Source organism: Pterocles gutturalis, unplaced genomic scaffold (assembly GCF_000699245.1).
Source record: "Pterocles gutturalis isolate BGI_N339 unplaced genomic scaffold, ASM69924v1 scaffold18746, whole genome shotgun sequence".
NCBI lineage: Eukaryota > Metazoa > Chordata > Aves > Pterocliformes > Pteroclidae > Pterocles > Pterocles gutturalis.
Genome location: NW_010103449.1, coordinates 25883 through 34574, shown reverse-complemented (window position 1 = coordinate 34574; position 8692 = coordinate 25883). Strand labels below are relative to the sequence as shown.

General features: G+C 46.7%; 1 protein-coding gene across 2 annotated transcripts in view; it reads left to right on the top strand.

The window, feature by feature from the left end:
- The first annotated feature begins 6701 nt into the window (after window positions 1-6701).
- The window catches only part of FBXO31 (F-box protein 31), a 13832-nt gene continuing 11841 nt past the window's right edge, over window positions 6702-8692 (top strand). The window contains exon 1 of one of the 2 annotated variants that reach the window (XM_010086731.1): window positions 6702-6768. The gene's annotated coding sequence lies outside the window, so the exon portion shown is untranslated. The remainder of the gene's footprint in view (window positions 6769-8692) is intronic. The other variant, XM_010086730.1, reaches the window with a different exon arrangement.

Sequence of the window (8692 nt, the reverse complement as noted above, 5' to 3'; positions counted from 1 at the left end):
GTGTAATGGGGGGTCCTAAAGGGGTGCAGAAGGGAGGTGTGAGGGGCCTTGGGGGTGCAGGTGGTGCGGCCATGAGGGGTGCAAGCAAGGCTTGGTGTGTGGAGGGCACACAAGGTGGCAGGGGCACAGTCCCTCCTTGGTGGCACTTGCTGCAAAAGGGGTGACGTGAGCGAAGGGCATCAAGCTGGGGTTGTGCCCCGGGGTGACAGCTGGAATGGGGATGGGACAGAGCCCAGCCCTGGCAGGTGATGCTTCTGTGTGGGGTGTCCTTGGGGCTGTCCTGAGGATGGGGTATTTCCATGGATGGAGGATGGAGGCAGGGGGGGGTGGGGGCCCGCAGGGCCGTTCTGGGAAGGATTCCTGGGGGTCCCGGAGCCACAGCAGGTAAAGCAGGAGCAGGGAGCCCCCCGGGGTCTGGTGGGTGGATGGGGGAGGGCAGGCCTGGGTAAGGTCATCCATCCCTTCCTGTCCCGTCTCGGGAGGCATGGTGCCCGGTTCGGAGGGTTCCTGGTTTGCCTGTGTGTCTCCTGGGGAGTGTCTCTTGCAGGGATGCTGTGCTGTAAAGGCTTGGGGGCACTTTTTTTTTCCAGTAGCGCCTCGGTTCTGTGTTGCTGTGGCCCTGCTCTGTTAGGTTGTGATTCTTTCCCTCTACTCCTTGTATCAGTGTTGTTCTCTGTCCCCTGTTTGTTAATTCAGTGGCAGTCCCACCCTCCCAGGGCTGTCTGGCTGTGCTCGTCGTCCCTTCATAGCGTGATCCTGCCAGGTGCATCTGCTGCCAGCGCATGAAGTCATGTGTATTTTGTTGTTGTTTGTTTTCTGTTTTTAATACCAGTGAGGGCATCAGATGAAGAATTTCGGTATGGCGGAGAGGCTGCCTGCCACAGGGAGTGGGATCTCATCAGATGCACTAAACCTTGCAGGAATGAATTTGTGCCTTATCAGCACTATCCAGGAACCCTTGGACAGTACAAAGGCTGTACCTAGAAAATGTACACCAAAGCATTCTTATTTAACATGGGATGATCCCATTGCCCCAGTAACTTAACGTTGTTTTTTGGAGACAGGCTAATAAGATTGTATTAATTATTTCCTTATATTCCTCCACTGAGATAGAGTCCTCATGGATGTTTACGTATTTCAGGAATAGTTTGCAAAACTTCACAGTTTAATTATTTTGATAGGTTATGATCCTGGCAAAGTGTTTCTGTAGAAATACATATAGTTTTAAAATATTGGATAGACTATTGTATAAAGGAACCACTAAATTAGGCCTGATGGGGAAATAAACCTGTTTGTTAAATTCATGGTGTGCTGCTGGTGTGGTTGAGGTAGATCTTGTACCAAAGGCATGGCGTGCAAGCTGTGCGGAACTGGTGATGGTCAGGTTCCTGGCTGAAAAACGTACTCCATCTGTGAAACTGTTCCTGCAATCTTTTAACCAGCTGCAGGTCTCCAAGCGGCTCCTAACCGGGACTTCTTGCACTGTTGGTAGTGCTTTGCATTGCTCTACACAGCAGTGGGAGTAATTACCGTTGTGGTAGTACTGCAACGTTGGGTATTTGTACACGTGGATGTAAAATCGGTCACTGTTTTATGGAGGTAGTTTGTGGTTAATTTATCTGCATGTATTTCAGCTGCACATGCTCAGCTGCGGAGTGTCTTCAGATGTGAGCGTGCAGCTGTGTGATGAGTGCAACTACGGGAGTATGTGTACGGACATCAGGTGTTAGTATATAAATACACGTGTAAAAGTTAGGATGTCCTGTGCTGTGTTTCTGTATAGTCCTACTTGGTGACTCCATGATAGTCAAACATAAAATGTGATTACTTTCTGTTATCTTTTTCCAAAACAAGCCACTTCCCAGCTGAGGATGGTTTTTACGTGTACGCTGGTATCTGCCTGAGTTTAAGCGTGGTGTAGTAATGTGTCTTCTTGTGAAGCTGCATGGCCTAGAAAGAGAGTGAGGGCTGTGTGCTTCGTTTTAGCCATTTTCTACCTCCGTCTTGGACAGGAGCAGCGCTGAGTGTAAGGAAAAGAGCGGCCATCGCCCAGGTCAGATGGGGCACTCAATCCGCTGAGCATTCATATCTTGTTCTTGCACTGCTGTGGGCCAGTTTTTGAGAACACGTTTTGATTACTACAAGCATCCCAAGGGCTTTTCTTCCTGGAAGTGGAGTAGCTTTTGCTGGTGGTGGTGAACTGGAACCGTGCTGGGTTTCACCAGAAGCAGTTGTGTAACGCTGGCACTGCTGTTAGGGCTACTGCAGCTGTTTGGGGTCAACAGTGTCTCTGAATTGCTGCTTTGGCAAGAAGAGGATTGCAGTCATTGTCATGTTTTCTATAAATAGGAGATTGCTGATCTCTGCAGTGGGAGCTGAATTAAAGTGTGTTTCACCCTGGCTGGTGGCCTGACCTACCTTGATTAACACCCAATAGTCCATTTGAGATGGTAACCGCTTTCGTCTTAAAATAAAAGAGCACGAGTGCAGCAGAGCACCTGGAAACTGACCAGTAATTCAGAATAACCAGATATAGAACTTGGATGAAAAGGCTTTTGTTTGTGAAAACAACCTCCCACTGCTTTTAGACCTGCAGAAAAATGTCAGCCAAGGTTTTAAAGGTGCTAACCTTCAGCAAGTTTTATAGAAAGAGGTGGGAAGAACGGGAAATCTGGTTTATACACTCAACGAGGGGACTGTTGCATGGAGTTCAGCTCTTACAAGACTCTGGAGAATCCCCACAGGCGTTTGATGTACAACTGCTCCCGCAACAGGAACGATTTCTTGTTGTGCTGCACCCTAGTAAACACCAAGGTGGTTTTAATAAGTCACAAGGCTCTAATCTCGCTTTATGGGAGGTTAAACCACTGGGTAGTGTGTTTCTTTGGTGAACCACCGTGGGGTTTTCTTCATCTCTGTCCATATTCTTTGTCCAGGTGCCGTTTCAAAGCCAGCGGTTGTTTCTCGCTGCTCACAGCAGGTGCTCACGAGCCGTAGCCATCTTTCAGAGCATCTTCCTTCAATGTGTCTGTAAGCTGTAGATCTGAAGCTATCCATCTTTTGCTTTGGGGTTTCTGCAAATACTTCCATTTGTTGCATTTTGCTCCACTCCTTATTTGTGGCTGCAAAATATCTCGGTGGTAACAACAAGCCTTCCTCTGGGAGAAGTGCTTGGGAAAGTGTTTGGTGTTCCAAACTTATCCACCTGGTATTTCGGAGATGCTAGCCTAAGAATCTCCTCTTTTTGTGGTCTCTGAAATAACCCAGTAAGTTTCTCTGCCTTTTATTCTCTGTCCAGCCTTGCAAACAAGCATTTATTGAGGAATAATTAGAGGACTTGATTAGCCAGGGCACAGTTGAGATTTAGCAGCGCTAAGGGTGTTGAGCTCTACCAGACATCCTAATTTCCTCTGAATTGCGGATGTCCGCATCCAGTGCTTGCAGCTGCTTAATGGCATTGCCGTGCTGAGAGAGAAAAAGCAGGAGTTTGGGCTGGAGATGGGAACAGGGCTGCTTCCCTACTTGAATTTAAAGACCCTTGTTTGTTTGTTTTGTGCTGTTTGTTTTTTTTTTTTTTTTTTCAGCGTGTGTAGGCTGCAGAGAGGGAGGTGTGTGCTGTGGCTTCTTGGAGAGAAGAGAACGTGAGGCTTAGAAGAGCATATGGTGGGAGCTGGCCAGGGAGTAAATTACAGAAGTATTAGTGCAGTTCCTCAGAAATGGAGACTGCCTTTCCACAGCCTTTAAATTCCAGCGTGTGTGACCATGGAAACAGCACTGTGTCACTTTGTGTTGGGTAAATCCTTCAAGCACTCCTTATAAACCTCGTAAAACAGGCTGTCCAGCTGCTCAACTCAGAACTTGAAAACCAATTTCCAACCTTGCTTTTGAAGCAGGATTAAGTAGCGATTTTCTAACGGTATAAATTTAATGTGTGAATTTCTGTGACTATTAACTCCTTAAAATACTTCACTGGGTGAGCTGTTGCACTGAGATACCTTTCCTTAAAATAGACTTAATTGTACCCAAGTGGAATTTCCCAGGAAGCTTGAGCCCTTCAAAGCTTTCTTGGAAAAGGCTTTCTAGTCTATGTAAAGAAAACCTTCAGTTTATTTTTCTGTTACTATCTTGAAGCTCTACTTAATTTTATGTCCCTCTTCTGGATTAAAGGGAGACGGCCAGCTTTCTTGCTTATGATATTAGGAGGTTTTGTAGGTGCTATGAGACAAGAGACTGATTTTTCCCATCAAGCGGCTGTCGTGGTGTTAACAGCTCATGGGTCAGAAGAGCTTAAGTGATGCACTTACCCAGAGCTAAGCCATCACTCTGGGATTTTGGCTCCTTGTAGTTGTTTGCTGAACAAAACAGGGTGAGGACTAGTTGTCATAAAATTTGATGAGTGTGAAAACACACTGAAATTAGATTTTTTTTTTTCCTTGATAATTCTTTCTAAGCCTTGGATGTCTGATGTTAGTGTGTAGCAATATCGAAATTCAAAATTTTTGTCTTTTTTTTTTTAAAGGAGCTTGCTATTACTTGGAATAACTTTGAATTTGTTCAGGAAAGATTTGAACTACTACAAAAAAAAAGCACCTTTAGGAGTGCTTTGGCTTTCATAACATTTCACTGCAGGTTATCAAGGGCACTTGTATGTAATTGGGATAAAGCTTTAACATCAAGTCCCTTCCCAGCGCACCCTGTTGTGTCATGATACCTGCTGGTGGTGTCTCTATCGTGCCACTGCACTGAGACTGCACTCGGAGTGATGTACACATCTGCCAGGGAAGGTGCTTTGGGAAAAATCTGCATGTCCTGGAGCAAGAGAGGACGTCACTGTGCTGGTACCGCTGTTAGAGAGCAACCAGGATCCTCCGCGTGCCTCCTTCCTTTCTGGTGCAATATAAATATCTTCCGTGACACCGAGTTTAATCACGCTGCAATGCCTGCTGCGCACAGCGTGCCTCTGCCTGCTTCCCTGGCCAGGTGAGGATTTGTTTACAGGGAGAGAGCTGGCTCTTTGCAAACAGCTGGCTCTGACCACACTGCTTCTGTCATCTTACAAAGATCTCTATCAGCTGAGGAAACACGCTGTTCCCTCTGTCCCTTTGGTGGAATTACCGAACACACACCCACTGGTGCAGATCCCCAGACCAGTGGCTGAAAGCACTGATAGCTCTGGCAGGAGGGATAGGAGCAGGGTGACCTGCACAGTGGGGATGAATTTCCAGCCTCCAGCAGAGCTCTGGTTTCACAGATCCGCAGGATGGCTGTGTTGGGTCTGCTGGCTGCAGCCGAGCACTAAATAGCATCTTTGTGCTGGCTGGCTGGAGCTTCGGGCAGGCTCTGTCTGCTCTCTAACTGTGCTTCCTCCCCCCCGCCTGGTGTTTGATAACACTTAGAGCTTCCTCTGGCTTTTCTTAACAGAAATCAGCAGAAACTTTGCCACTGACCTTTGCATCTTTTAACGAAGGGTAATGAGTTTGTTTTCCCTTCTGCCCACTCTTAATTCTATTGAACTTGCTGCTTCCCCAAAGTGGTTTTCTGCAGAACGTGTATTCCCCGTAGGCGGGCTGACAGTAAGCTTTGCGGTGCTTTATCATCGTATGGGTGTACCGCAAGTGTACAGGAGGAAGTTGATTCATTCAGGGAAACTTCTGCTTTTCTCTTATATGAAAAATGAATTTGCAGTTTTCGGCAGGTTACCAGCGTTACGCAGTGGTGTTTGGCAGCCACGGTAGATTGTGAATTCAAGGAAGCTTGACCAGGGATAAGATTAGTATTTAATGCTTTGATGAGGGTCTTCACAGATAGGCTTTTGTGTCAAATATCTGGCAGGTGTTTGGTATTGCTGGGGAAAGCTGCTGTCTGATCTGTGGCATAGATGTCTTTGATGTCGAGGAGGGTAGTTTTCCATACTGAGATCTAACGGGGTCACTGCAGCAGGGTGTTTTTTTGTTGTTGATGATTTTTTGGGATCTCCCTCCTCTCATTTCCTCCCTCTGATCTTCTAAGGATGTCTTGCACTGAGACGGTAGTACTTGCTTTTCTTTTTTTAAAGTTTCTTAGAAGTTCAGCGTTGACTTCCTGAAAATGGAATGAGAGAATCTCATTTTCTGCTTCAAAGCTGCCTTTAAGATCTCGGGATTGCTTTGTTTTCAGGGTGTTCTGTAAGCAATCAAAGGCGGTTGAGCGTACAACAGACCCATCTCAATCTGATCTGCTTTCAAGTGTAACCATATTTGTACATGCTGATGCCTGTTTTATGTCTCCTTTTCCTTCTTTTTAAAGTCTGTGACCTTTTCTTTAGGATCCTAATAAGCAGTTTTCCCAGTTGGATACCTCAGTGGGAGTAGATAATTACTGCACACAATCATGATTTGATCTAAACGGGCATACAATCCCAGCTGGAATGAGCGCGCCTTCCACATTTCACGCTCTTTCTGGTCTGGGTGCAAGCATCTGTATCTCTGCTGTGTTTGCATGTTCCTTATGGTGTGTTTGTTGCAGGCATTGCTTGTGAAATGTGTTCCCAAACTGCAATATAATTACATCTGGTTTTCTTTTCAAAGCAGCAATAAGATTCTTGGACTATTGTGTGCACCTAATAAGATTTCATTTCTGCTCAAACAGCAGATACCAAGATCACGGGTAGCAAACACCTTTGTGCCAGAGTTGACGTTATTATCTGTGTCATTGCAGAGTATGGCATCTGTGAAAACCTGCGGAAGTTGGAGATCACAGGAGTGTCCTGTCGAGATGTTTATGCCAAGCGTAAGTGATAAAGCTGATACAGATCTTTGTTCTTGCTTAGTGATTTTGAAAGCATATACGTGTTGAATATGTATTGAACTTTGACAGTATAAATTACTCAGACTTAACTGATTTTTGGCGTTTCATCTAAGCGGATGCCAAGAATTGCAATGTCCCATGTCCCCAATCCTTTGGTAGGAAGAGAGCATGTATTTTAAATTTATGTTGAGGGGTTTTGATCCTTTCCTGTTTTGCTGGTTTTAGATCTTGCTAGGGAATTAACTGATATTTTTCAGAGCTGGAGACCTCCTGTGCCCTGATGTAGCTAAGTCTTGATCTCAGTGAAGGGATGCCGTTGTACGCTGATGGTGGGAGGGTGCTGTAGGTAAAGGGGTGAGCATTCCTCTGGGCTGCTCCTGGAGGAGGAGAGCCTGGCAGGGTGTCCCACGTGTCTGTGGGAGTGGGACCCCAACTCCTTGGACCCACTGTGCCTTCTGCAAGGTAGGTGCAGGGGGCATCGTCAGAGGAGAGAAACCAAGGTGGGCTAAGGACTGAATGGAGGCTGTCCCCTGTCACCAGATCTTGCCCCTTGCAGTCAGAACCTGAGCTGGTTGCTCAGAGAGCCTTGCGAAGCCCCCAGGAGCTCCCATACCAGCACTGCCAGGCTATGTTGGCTTGGTTCCCCACCACAAATTTTGTAAGGGAGTTAACCTGTGGTCCGTAGGATAAAGAACAAGATTTAACCTGCAGCACGTGAACTGTGGCTTCTGGCTGTTCAAATGAGGTCCTGCTTCAGGAAACAGAAGCTGTAATTGTCCCGTGTTACAGTCAGGAGAGGTCTCTGTAGCTTTGCAGATCCGAAATCTGGCTCAGCTTCTACATGTGCTGTATTTTCTGAACCTTGAAGCAGTGGTGACCTCGAACATTGATCTTAATGCTGGAAAAAAAAACAGGTAGAAGGGTTTTAATCCCATCTAGACTTACTGAGCATCCACAGGCAAATTGTTTTATCACCTAGTGTCCCTCTTTACCTGTTTGTGCACTAGGACTGGAGCTGCCTAATTTTCCTGGATGGGAGGGCTGAGTGATGCTGAGCCAGCTCTTAGCTGTCCACAGAGAAGTCTCGTCAGCACTTGAGACCTCCCTTACTTCCCGTTCTCCAGGATCTCTGTGTGACACTGGTGTGGTAACAGCCACACAGCACATACCGTGTTGGAACTTCATTGCCCATTGCTGGTCTGAATGGCAGAGCATCTCTGCATGACCTGTAGTGTTTTTCACTAGAATAGTTCCATGGTTCAGATAGATTAAAGTGATATGTAGTGGTTTTTTTATACACAAGGTATATGTAAAGCAGCCTCGCTGGCTCAGAACTCTGTCCCAGTCTCTCTCTAGGCCAGTGCTGTATCTCGCAGCCCAGGCTGTGAGCAGTCACCCAGGGAAGACTGAGAAGAGGGCAAGCATGGGCGATTCTTTCATAGAATCACAGGATGGTTTGGGTTGGAAAGGACCTTCAAGATCACTGAGTTCCAACCCCCCTGCCATGGGCAGGGACACCTCCCACCAGCCCAGGTTGCTCAAAGCTTCATCCAGCCTGGCCTTGAACCCCTCCAGGGATGTTTCCTAAGTACTCTCCCAGCTTCTGACTCTTTTCAGGTCGAGGGATTTCCAGAGTCTAATGCAGTTTAGTGATTAAATAGCCCTCAATGGATCTGCCTTATGCATATGTTTCCAGTCTTTGCACCAAAGTATTTTCTGAATCCATCCATCCATTGGCAGAGTTGTGCTTGACGTGGGGGAACCGCCTCTGTGATAGACTTTTTGCATTTCGGAGAACGGACTGTGTCTGTATCCATTCAGCAATCCTCACTAGCAGTGGTTCAAGTCAGGATGCTTGGCAGCTGTTTCTGGGGTGCACCGTCTTAGCTCTCCTGCTGAGGTTCAG